The sequence below is a fragment of the Hemicordylus capensis genome, chromosome 6 (genome assembly GCF_027244095.1).
Source record: "Hemicordylus capensis ecotype Gifberg chromosome 6, rHemCap1.1.pri, whole genome shotgun sequence".
Lineage (NCBI taxonomy): Eukaryota > Metazoa > Chordata > Lepidosauria > Squamata > Cordylidae > Hemicordylus > Hemicordylus capensis.
The window spans coordinates 18,659,725-18,673,081 of record NC_069662.1 but is presented as its reverse complement, the minus strand read 5'-3'; positions in this window follow the sequence as shown (position 1 = coordinate 18,673,081).

Below are 13,357 nucleotides of genomic sequence, written 5' to 3'. Positions count from 1 at the left end.
TGGACAGCTGGGAAAAGAGCAGCCCTTAAGATGGCAGTGGGACGGGGGGGAGAAAAGTTAGGGCTGGGGGGCTTTGGGGGCTGAAATAGCAAAAGGGCTCTGAGTGAGTTTGTCAATGATGATTTATTATTGTTGTTGTTCAGAATATTTATATATCACTTTTAAAACAAAAATGTTTTCAAAGTAGTTTACACAACAAAAGGAATAAGGTGACTCCCTGTCCCCTAAGGGCTCACAATCTAAAGAGAAATACAAAGGAGATACCAGCAACAGACACTGCAAAGACACTGTGCTGGGGTTGGAGAGGGCCAGTTGCTCTCTCTTTGCTAACTATAAGAGAGTCACCACTTTAAAAGGTGCCTCTTTGCCTAGTTAGCAGGGCCAGATAGGTAATTTATATACCCCTTTTCATCCACAAAAAGTTTTCAAAGTGGTTTATGCAGTTAAACGGGTTTGAAGATGGTTCTCTGTCCCAAAGGGCTCCCAATCTCAATAGAGACAAAAGAAGGGAAAGGAGATACCAGCACAGCCTCTGGGAGGGACGCTCTGCTGGGATGGACAGTTGTTCTACTCCTGCTAAATATAAGAGTTATCAGTTGAAAAGGTGCCACTTTGACCAGTTTACGGGGTAGAAAGAAATGGCTCCGTCTGCTGTTTAACAGCAGTTTCACGTGCACTGAAGCTTTTCATGGCAAAGAGATAAACATTGCCACGTGCTCATATGTGCAGATCAAGCTCCTGTTATAGGCACAGCTACAGTACAGAGGCTGATTTGGAAACTTGGCAACCCTAATGGCTGTGAGTTCAGACTTCGGTATTTTGGTTGACAGTTCAAAAATTGATGTTCATTTGTGATGGAAGTTTCAAAATGCCTGAAGATAATCTTATACTGGGATTCATATCTTCTGAATTAATTGAATCAACATACAAATGATTAATCATTGTTAACAGTGTTTTGATTTTATTTATGTATATAACATCTAATATACATCATTTTGCCCCCGCCCCAAGTATTTAAAATGTTTATCCTGTTTACAGGTTGTACAGAGATTTGAAAAGGCTTTATGCCATTATCCTCTTTTCCCCGCCTTTTCAATTGCTGTTTTCATCCAATTAATTGATTATTAATTAATTCATCAAATTAATTAGTTATTTCTTTGATAGTACATTTCTCCATTATTGCTATTCAAAAGTTCTCAGTTTTGCTCTGGTTGCAAATATATGAACTAATATTCATTTTCTCCATTATTATTTTCTAATGTAGTCCACTGCTTAAACATATTTAGTTGATTATTTAAATATAACGGATTTAAATATAATGGATATTTCCAAAATCTCAGCATTGGTTTCCTTTTTTTGAGAGAAAAGGGGACATCTTTCAGTTTAATAAAGAGAAGCTACATTTGTTTGATGAAATCGAAGTCTTGCTGGCTGGGCAAAGAGGCACTTTTTCATGAGGTGGGTCTCTTCTATTTAGCAGAGAAAGACCAACTGTCCCTGTTCAGGCGAGCACAGCATCCCTTCAGTGGCTGTTGCTGGTGCCTCCTTTGCCTTTCTTTTTAGACCGTGGGCCCCATAGGGCAGGGAACCATCTTCTGATCCTTTTTGCTACATAAACCACTTTGAGAACTTTTTGTTGTTGTTGAAAAGCAATATATAAATATTTGTAGCAACAACAACAACAACAATTCTTTCCATTTGAATATCTCTCTAGAGCTGAGAGGAGAGCTGGTCTTGTGGTAGTAAGCATGACATCCCCTTAGCTAAGCAGGGTCCACCCTGGTAGCATATGAATGGGAGACTAGAAGTATAAGCACTGCAAGATGGAGCCGCTCTGGGAAGCACAGAAGGTTTCAAGTTCCCTCCCTGGCTTCTCCAATATATGGCTGAGAGAGATTCCTGCCTGCAACCTTGGAGAAGCCGCTGCCAGTCTGTGAAGACAATACTGAGCTAGATAGACCAATGGCCTGAGTCAGTATATGGCAGCTTCCTATGTTCCTATGTAAACTGCTAGGGCGTCACTCACTCACTGTCATGAAACTCCCAGACCAAACCATGAAACCCAGAAACATGATGTTACATGTAGGTTCCAGACCTCACTGTTTTACAGCTAGTTCCCAGACTTTGCCCAGACTACTAGAAAAATAAAAAATTCTGGGGAAATTGATTAATCTGCTTGAAAATGTGGAAAAACCCATCCATTGGGAAAGCATGGAGAATGATACCTTCCAACAAATTTTAGCAGCTTTCTCAGGTACATTTTGAGACAGCAAGTCCAGACTCACTGAATTATGAAGCTATATTTTTTCAGTTCACTGCATTTCAATGTGTCAAATTTGCACGAAAATTGCTTAAGAAAACAAAAAACACAAGAAAACTTGAGGGCTGCAGATATAAATACATTTTTCTAAACACATAAACTCTTGTGCACATTAACTACCAACAAGTGAAGGGAGAGTGTATGGTCATTTTGTGGTGCAGGAGGAATGCTTGAAACCTGCAAGCCCGTTTTACTAGTATTCTATAAAATATTCCTGCTTGAGTCAAAATTGCTTTAAAATGAACGCCATCAGTATGATGGAAAATCATTATAGAAAATCTGATGAAAGCTGTCAGTATTATGGAAAATCCGATTTAAAAGATGAATTGACACCAATTTCAGCTAAAAAGTATAAGCTTTATTTGTCCATGGTTGTTGTTAGAAGGGAAAATAGAAGCAGTATCGCTCTGAAATGACAAATAACCTGCTTTGGACACAAACTGAAAGAAAAAGCCCTTCTAAGATTGTGGTCTGCTTACTACAGAGGAACCCACTGAACACAGTGGGATTTACTTCTAACTAGTAAACAGGTATTTGATTGCACTGCTAGGCTTCAATCCTGTGCACCTTTTCTACAGAGTAAGTCCCATCGAACTCAATAAGGTTTTTTATAGCCCAGACTACATTCTGTTCAACACATCATAACAGCTGATATGCTTGGGGTGTTTTTTTAGTAAATGGCAGTTATGTGAAGAAATAATCTGCATCAGGACCACAGCAGAGAGGAGAAGGACTTAACCCTCTGCCCCCTCCATCACACCTCGTCGCCAATCCCAGTCCAGATCACCCACCCCAGCTACTTTTTTGCTCTGAGTATAAAGTTATCACAGGCACTGAAGAGAAAACATGGGATTTGCCTGCAGTTTCTTTTTCAGCATTCTTGGCATGGGGACAAAGGAACAGATGTCTTTATTTCAAGGGTTCCCAAACTTGGGTTGTTGGAGTACAACTCCCATCATCTCCACTGTGGCTGGAGAAGATGGGAGTTGTAGTCCAACAACATCTGGGGACCCCATACCGGGAACCTGTTTATTTGCTTTGCATGCTGGTGTGCTTCTGTCTGTATGAGCCCTGCTGATTAATGGTGAGGGCTAAATTCAATTTGATATTGAAGCTTCTCTTAAACTACTGGTTAAATTGATTAAAGCTCACAGCAGCAACTTCCACTAATACTGCTTTTTGTCTTAGACTTTTGGCAGCTCAAGAATGTATGTTCAAGATTTCAGTTCAATCACTGAATATTTTTAAACAGATAACTTTTTGAAAGTATTAATTGTTACTCATAGTTAATATTAAAAGTTGTGGCTGTCATTAATTGGTTTAATTCGTTTTAATTGTTTTAACTGTTTTCAATTTTTATTCTTTGTACACCAGCTTGAGTTATAACTAATAAACTAAATAAATATAAACAAACAAATAATGTGACAATATAGTGACAACTACTTAATCATTGGCATTCATTCATTCATTCATTCAGTTGTAACTGTTCCCTTTTGGATTCAGTGATTCTGCAGTGCACTATTAAGATGATTAAATATTTAATAACTCAAACACTAAATAGACAATAACTGGATACGCTATAATGGTACCACATTTCTTCAAATATTGATTCACATGTTTTATGAGAATGCAGCACTGGATAAACTGATATATTGGCTGACATCCAGCATAGCCTTCCAGGAGGATATTAGAAAGATGGGCCTGTGTGAGGGAGAGCAGCATCCCCATGCCTGCTCCGGCTCCACAGCCTCATGCGCACAGTAGTGGGGAGAAAATCTTCCCTCTGCTGCTCTGGCTCTGGAAATGCTCCAAGTCACTCAAAAATATATCTCTAAGGGTTATGCAGCCTTCAGGGACATATTTTCTGCCGACACAGGGCACTTCTTGAACCAGAGCAAATAGTCAAAATTCACTCCCCTGTGCATGCCCGAGGCTGCATGGCCCCAGAGCAGCTAGGAAAGCTCCTCCTTGTGCGGTCACATCTACCTCCTGGTATGCTACTGGAAGGCTCTGCGGGATGTCAACCATTATGATTTTAAAAACCAAAAAAAAATTAACTATGAAATCCTATGCATGGTTCCTCTGAAGTCTCACTGCATTCAGTAGGATTTACTCTCAAGTTAATGTGCATAGGATTTCAGCCTGAACAAATGTGAGTACAAATGACATAGGGACTGCTTACCTTTTCAGGTAATGGGGGCGGAGCTTCAGATTGGAGGTGGGGCCATCTTCAATAGGAAGCTCCACTCCCACTCCACCCCACCTCCTCTGATAAGACACAACAAATAGCAACAACATCTGGACTCTCATGCACTAAATTAACAAAAACCAAAGACCAAACTTGAGCTGGCTATTCCTAGGTTTCTCATTGCTATTCTTTGCCAACGCTCTATTTCTGTTTACCGAGAATAATCTCACTCAGCAGTTCTCCTTGGAAATTCATTTAGCAGAATCAAATCAAAGCCTGGGCCTCACTTTTGTTAACAGGTAATGACTAACTGTTATAGAGTTCTTCACTTAAAAACCTTCCTGTCCTGGCTTTTACACACCTATATACACCTTCCAAAGTCTAATCAAGAAAACACATTCTTGATTCATGGTCTGCGTTCTGCCACTACTATCTGCCTCCCAGTTATCCTACTATAACTAAGCCTAAGTACATGTAACAGAAATAATTGCATATTATCCCTCTGCTTGCCTCTGCCTCCCTAACCCTCTTCCTCTGTAGTCTCCCCTCTTCTTGAGGGATTCTCTGCTGAGAAATGCAGAACCCCAGCTTTAACTTGAGCCGTGAGGTCAAATGATCCCCCCATGTGGATGACCAGCAATTGACTAGCCCATACTGGTTTGAGGATACAGTGGGAGAAAGTTCCCAGTCTGTTATGGGGACAAAATTCTAACTGCTCATTTTCTGCAAAGTGCCATGTACAGAGACGGTAGTGTATAAACTCTAAGAGTAATATCTGAAGTACAATGAATTGAGAAGCAATGGGGGGGAAAACATTCCCTGTGGTGGCACCCAGGTTGCAGAACTCCCTACCCAGGGGAAATGCACCGGCCCCCTTCTTGATGTCATTTTGACATCTTTTGAAGATATTCCTGTTCGACTGGCTTTCAGCCTGTCCGCTAGTTTGATCATGCCAAGCTACCCAGTACATTTGCTAGTCATTTTATCTGCTGCTCTGTTTTTTTTTTTTAACGTGTTTATGGTTATTGTTTAAATTTCCTAGATTGCTTCAGGCTCGGACTGACCCACAGGGCAACAGGGCATATTCCCGGTGCGCCCCACCCACAGGGCGCCCCTGCGCCCTGACTCCCACCCTTAATTACCCATTCTGCTCAAAACCTGGCGCCCTCCCCACATACGTTCCATTGCCCTCTCAGTGTCCCCAGACCGGCCCTGGATTGCTTCCCCCCCACTTTTTACTATGAACATTAGCCACCTTGGGTCAGGGACAGGGGAGAGGGAGCTCGTGTTCACCCCCTCCCCAGCGGCCCCTCAGAGGGAGGGAGATAATGAAGAAAATGGGGAGGCTTGGAGCTGGGGGCCCCGGGTTATTTGAACCCATCCGCTCAATTATAGCTACACCCCTGCCTTGGGTGTTTTTGTTAGAACAGAAAGGCAGAATAAGTGAAGAGTTTTTTCAGGCAGTGAGCAAACTAAAGGAACGAGCTGTTTCCATGGGCTTTGGAGGAATATCCCATCAAATAATTCCTGGAAGGTTTTGAAATACTTACCCTAGGAGGATTTCCTTGTAAGTTCAGTTCCTCCACCAAGTAATTCTCAAGCTCCTGCTTTTGCACTGGATTCTGAAACATGTGGCTGAAAGATAAGGCAGGGTCTCATCTTTTGTGGCTCATGGAATGGAAAAGAAGACATAATATACTTCCAGCCTGCACTTTAGCAGCAATACAGTTTCATTCCTTTTTTACATCCTGTTGAGCAGTTTCCCATTTCTGCTCCATGGGGTGGTGTTGGTGAGAGAAGTCAAACTCTACAGCAACAGAGGAAGGAAAATAAATTTACTGCACCGTCTCCTTTCTCCAGATTATAATCTCTGTCCAGTAGCCCTTTAAAACTTTTCTGCCCTGCCCCACCCATCCATCTGTCTGTGTATATATTGTTCTCTGTATTTAGGCCCATTTCTTGGCACTAGATTGTGGGCTTATTCACACAACCATGAGGTTGTAGGTTTAGGAAGAAGTGTGAGAACGTTGCCTTTAAACGGCAACACTGTTTTCTGGGTTAAGAGGTAAGGAGCTTGTCTTCAGAACATCACCTGATTTCTCTGTGCTAAACAGCTTCTCTGTGGTGATTCTGTACTTTGTTAAACCAAAGATTTATGGTTATGGACATGAGTCGACATCGAATCAACAGCACACTTTACCTTTACCTTTATATGAGCCTTACAATATAGACCAATCTACACAGTAAGGCTCATGCCTTCTAGTATAGACCAGTCTATGCTCTAGTATAACAAGTTCTTAAACCAAGAAATGTATTTTGGTTAAGCCTCTTTATAAAAGAGACCTCAAAGCAGGCCTGGCAAGCTGAACATGGCCCATTAGCCGTGTGCTATGGCCTTTTTAGTGCCCCTCTCCTGTTTTTGCTGTCCCAGGCAGGCAATTAAAAACAGAGCATTTTCCAAGTTTCCAGTAGGCCTGGGCACCATACATGGTTGATGGGTTGTGTCAAGCTTAGTGGGTCACCAATCATACCAGCCTGCTTCAGTTTCTGAGGTAAAATAATTGCCACAAGGTGATAATTCTCTCAGCGAACATGTGGTAAAATATTATTGCGAAGGAGGTGCGTTCCTCCTTCAAGTACCTCCTCAAGTAACAAGCATGAACACAAATAAATACAAAAACCTACTCCGTGCATGCATGTATGTGTGGCTCCATTGGTATCCAACTTTTCCTTTCCAAATCAAGGTTTCTGATTTGTATCTGTGTGGTGAAATGTATGTCCATGTGTGGGGGGATTCCTCTCTCTCTCTCTCTCTCTCTCTCTCTCTCTCTCTCTCTCTCTCTCTCTCTCTCTCTCTCTCATTTTCCCCCTCACTCCACTGGCCCACCTGTCTGCATGTGTTTGGGCATCTGTCTTGTCAGTGCACTTGTCTCCTCTCCTTGACACACTGTTCATCACTGTCAGAAGCCCACTTGCTCTGTCCTGGGCCATCAGGGAATGTAGCAACCGCAGATCAAAGCCGTAGAGTTCTGGAACCCTCTTTCACCATCAGCAGCTCATGGTTCCATCACGGGGTGAGAAAACTGAATATCAAAACTTGCTTAGCCTATTCATCCTTCAAGAGATCATTGGAGGCTCAATTTCCTCTTTCCCATCAGTAGAGCCGGTCTAATTCAACAGGGCGACCGTCTGCCATTTACCCAAGGGCTTGTAAAACTTGCCAAACTTCCTCATAAACTCCCAGCAAAAGAGGGTTTCATTTTTTTAAGAAACTCCAGCCCGGCTGATATCAGATTCCAGAAACCTCGGCGGAGAGTGTGGTGGACGCTGCCTCCAGACGCAGAAAAAAGGTTGGTTTGCTATCATCGTTGTATTGTGTCCCTATGTTATTGTATCCATGTCGTTTTTCTGCATTCTTTTCCCTAATGCATGATAAATTCTAGCACAGCCTGCATAAGCAGCCGAAACTGAAAAATGCGATCAGAGCAATACTGAAGACAGCAAAGGCTGCAGTGTTCATGTGGATACATTATCTTCATCATTTCGGCCTTACCGATGTTTCGGAGTATAATGGGAGATAGATAATTCCCCGGCTAGCAAATGCAACAGAAAGCGGACACGCTTATTGGAGAGCAAGATTTGTGGCACCAAAAGCCTGCAGTGTTTCTCCAAACGAAGCTGTAATACCTCAGCTGATGCAGGCAAAGAAAATTAGATAGAGATTAACCAAGCGATGGAGGCAGCTAATGTGCTGGCGCATGTATTGCTAAAGATATCCATATTTACATTTGGTTGTAAAATGTGGAATGGATATACGAAAAGGAGAGTGGTTAAGTAGCTAAAGGCTCATTTGTGTTTATATTCTGGGGTTCTGTGATCATTTTGTGGAGGACCAGAAGGGCTTTCCCAGGCTTCCAAAGATATATAGGCGGGTGGGAGTTGTCCCAAGCATTTTGAGTCTTAAAAACCCACAAAGCTTTCTGCTCCAAATTCAGAGAAAATCTTGAACTGTTCCAAGTGACATTTTGATATTATTGTGACTTTCTGTATAATGTTTGGATATATTTGCCACAGCTCGCAAATAAAAGAATTGCTGGGTTACGTATTCTGCAAATGTGAGCGGGAGATACGGCTATGGCAGCTGTATGTTGCTGTTAGCTAGCCGATTCTATATTGCTTCAATAAACATACCAAAAAAAAAGTTTTTTCATGCTGTGCTGGGGTTGCATCCAAAATACGCAGTAGCTACTGTTGCTATATAGATAATTTATTTAACTTCTTTGGACAGAGTTTTAAGCAAATGGGTTAATTTAAAGAAGGAGAACCAAATCTTGCATCGTTGGAGTGGTTTGGAATGGATTTTTGTGAAAATCCATTGAAAATACCATAATTTCCTCCATTTTGGAAGAGACAGGTCTCCAGCTTTGGGGAAAAACAGATGCTTCTTGCAGATTTGTATTCACTGAAACTGAAAGCTCACTGATGTGAAGTTTGCGAGTGGGGAGTGTTCAGAACTAGAAGGGGGATTTTATCTCCTCCAAATTCTTTTTTTTAAAAACAGATTTGGATTTTTTTCGTTGCTGCTTAGTATAGACTGGCTGTTAATGGTGAGAAGTTTCTTCTTCATAGCTTGCATGATTAGAATTTAGGTAAAAAACCTCCTCCTCAATATGTGCGTTGTTTATTTATGCTAATGCTTGATACATGATAGCTGGTGTTTTGTTTTCCAAGCACGGAGAACAGGTAAATGCTACAAATTCTCAAGCCAAATAAAACAGTATAGAAATCTCCGTCACCAAAATAATTAAACTACAGCAACAGTTTAAAAGGACATACAGTTTCAGGATGTTGAGCTAAACTTCATTTAGTTCAACCTTCCCCTTTAACATTTGTCAAATGCAAATTGGGTATATTCGTTTTATCTCCAAGTCGCAAAGTATGCCCTTATAGTGGGGATGAAAATGAGCAGCAAAAAGATACAGTGTTTGTGGGGGGCCCCCGCACCTGGCATGCCCCAATAAACATTATTGGAAGACTTCAGAATGTATATTTTTCTACGGCTCACACACATTTTGTCCATATAAGATCTGTGCCTTTTTCCCCCTGGGGCATAACTCTAGGTCCCTACATTCCACACACACACACACACACACCGAGTTTTGTAATTCAGTAAATACTTTAAAAGTTTGTAAATCGTGTACCAAGTCAGGAAAGCTAGCATTTCAGGAACATACAAATTCGCTATTCAGCCCCAACCAACATGTGTACGGGGGGGGGGAGGAATGGTAATTGGCATAGCAGAAGGGAATATTCTAATAATGGATTATAAAGGAAAACTGCATATACACAGTATAATTTCATGTAGTAGTTTGTTTGCATCTTTGGAATCTTCTGTAATAAGTAACAATGTCTCCAGCCATCACTGGTTGCTTTGCAAAGCTTAAACCATGCTGAATTACTATCAAGGCCAATAGGACTTCATCAAATCCACCAGCTCCTTGCCTTTTTATTCAGCACCATCTGTACCACAAGATGCTGGGTTTTGGTGTTTGGTGTTTGGTGTTTGGTTTTACTAAGCAGTAGTACTTTATTGTTTAAAGCCAAAGGCCATTAAAATAATTATACGCACATAAAGAGAAACCAGGGGAAATGCAGCAATTCTTTACAATTCATGAATACTTTTGACGTGGTAGAATGTAAAATAGATAGAGGGCAACACCCAATAAAATGTTAGAACATCAGATATACTCACCTCCTTTGCAATCTACCATAATCTTAGTCAGATAAGCAGCATGCAATTTTCAGGCAGCAACAGCAAACCTAGCCACCTGTAGGGTTACAACTAGGTATAATGATTAACTTCTTGTTCATGAACTACAGGGGCTCTTCCCATCTATACAAATTCACCAGCCTTCTCACGAAGACATTTTTTATTTTCATTTTACAAAAAGAACTGAAACTTAGGAAGCGTGGCTTGACCGAGGCTGTTCAGTGACTCTGTGGCAGGTTTTCCTTTTCCAGAAATCTATCCCTCATAGCAATGGTTTTCAAATGGTGTTGCAAGGAACCCTGAGGCCCCTTGAAAGCTTCTGAGGAGATTCTCAATGACAGACCCCTAACAATAATCTTCCCTGAAATATAATTTCCCCATCATGACCGGTTTTGCACTGTCCTGTGTAGATGCAGAAGATAATGGGATATGTCCTCTTAGATGCAGTTTCAGTTCACACAAGGTGACAGTGAACAGGTCCCCTCACATGAACTAATTTTGCACCCTAGAACATGTCCCAGAATCCTTTGCAATATGTAGGGGTTCCTCATCAATCAATCAGGACTGCTTGGGTCTGTTTTATCACATTTAATGGAGATGATGGTGATATGTGTTCAATGTTTATTCTGGTTTTCCCCTTAACACGGCATTCAAGTATGATTTCAGTGTGACTGATATGAATCTCTCTCTCTCTCTCTCACACACACACACAGAGAGAAAGAGAGAGAGAGAGAGAGAGAGAGAGAGAGAGAGACTGAAATTCAGAGTATTTGTGCTCACGTTAGGCTTATTTTTCCAAATGTTAATAAAAGGAAACCAACCTTTCGGACATTGCAGCCGTTATCTGACTTCCCAATGGCACAGAGAGTCAGGAAACGTTGCTATTTCTACCCATGCCCTAAACATACATACTTGGAAATGCCACATGCATTTCAGTGGGACCTGATTCCCAGTATTTATGTTTAGGTTTGAAGTCTCCAACTATTTTTCAGTCTTTTGACAAACTATTCTTCCAGTAAGAGGGACACTGTGAATGTTTGCCATTTACTAGCCATCAGCATCTTAGCAGCAGGCAGTAGATTTCAAGATTAACACGACATGTTTTTCTTTGGAAATCCTTTTTTCAAAAGGCTTACGAAATTTTGACAGGATCAACAGCAACTGCATAATCTGTCATGGATTTAAATTCTTGTGGCAACTTACTTAGCTAAAAAAATTCCTATTAAAGGAGATTTTCCACCATACATGGTTAACAAAAGGGGAAAAAAACTAAACAGATTTGTAATGACTATCCCAGTCTAATATATTTCTGATTTCACCCTGTATAATGTCTGCTCAACATCATGAATTTTTGGAGAATTTGGAGGGGGAAAGATCAATCTAATCTGCCCAAAAAGAAGGAAAATATGACACTTTCATCAGTTAAAAAATATTGGTGGGAATTCACAATTTCTGGACAGCCAAAGTTAAACATTTTTGTGACCTACAATTTCAGTAGGAGAGATTTACATACAAAGGGGTTCACTCTAGCTGGGTCATGGCTCTCTCATTTTAAGATAAAAGTTTAAACTGGTGTCTGAAGTAAGTGACAAAATAAATAAATAAATAAATAAATAAATAGCAATTCTTACCTTGTTCATTATTGATAAGCTGTTAATAATAAACATTATTAATACATTATCCATAACATTAAGAATTCAGTGTTGCTGTGTTGGTATATGATGCAATCATCATCATATGCATGACAAAAAATTCGGGCAAACCTTTAAAAAATCCGATATCATCTATGATCACTCTCTGACCTTTCTAGTTTGAAGTATGTGCTCTTTCTTAGAACTAGCTTCAGGTGAAATGTGGCACCGGAATATGCCTGAAATTATTCAGGAAGAATAACCATTACTTATGAGGCAAGGCTACAGCATCTGGGGCTTTTCAGTCGGAAAAGAGGCAACTATGGGGAGATATGATAGATGTTTATAAAATTATGCATGGAGTAGAGAGAGTGGACAGAGAGAAATTTTTCTCCCTCTCTCACAACACCAGAACCAGGGGCCATCCCATGAAAATGAAGGCTGGGAAATTTAGGACCAACAAAAGGAAGTACTTTTTCACACTGCACATGAATAGAATTCTCTGCCATGGCATGTGGTGATGGCCATTAGCTTGGATGGCTTTAATAGACAAATTCATGGAGGACAGGTCTATCACTGACTACTAGTCTGGTGGCTATAGTATAGGCCGGCCTTAGTGGCAATATGCCTCTAAATACCAGTCACAGCAGAGCAACAGCAGGAAAGAGTGCCTTCTTGCCTGTGGGCTTTTCTGAGGCATCTGGGCACTTTCCAGCTTAGCCTCTCAACAGTGGCAAAATGCTTCCGTTCAGGCAAATCACATTCAAAACATAAATAGCAAAGTGCCTAGTCTTGCAAAAAGTAACAACCTGAAAAAAGGCAACTTTTTAACGCCAGATATACGACATCCTAGCTCTATATCTCAGCGATTAAATTCGAAACAAGGCATTGGAAATATGAATGGCACGCTGCTGTCAGTGTAGGGATTGCGGTATCACAACACAGGAAATGTGGAAGCACACTTCAGTGATAAGTCGTGACCCCGTTGCAGGGTCTAATCTGGAAAGAGCTCTGGTGGGCCAATATGTGAAACAGGATGCCGGACTAGATCGGCCTTGGGCCTGATCCAGCAGGGCTGGTCTTATATTCTTAAGCATACAATAAAAACAGAGATGGCAAAAGCAGAGGATGAGGAGCAAAAACGAAAAAAAAACCCTACCAAAAACAACCCAACCCCCAACAAACCACCACCTTGAAATTTAGCCCAACAGATCAAAAGAGATTGGGAACAGAAAACTGATATCATTGTTCTCTCTGTACAGGAGGAATGTTTTAGTTATCGATAAGTATTATCATTGAAGTGTGATCCTGAAAATAACTGCATTACTGCATAACAACAATTCAGAAACCCTGAACTTTGAATGGAGTAGATGTAGGGTGGTGGTGATTGGATGTTGTGCCGTATGTCAGGGGAGCTACTGTCCTATGCACACATGAAGTTAATCCCA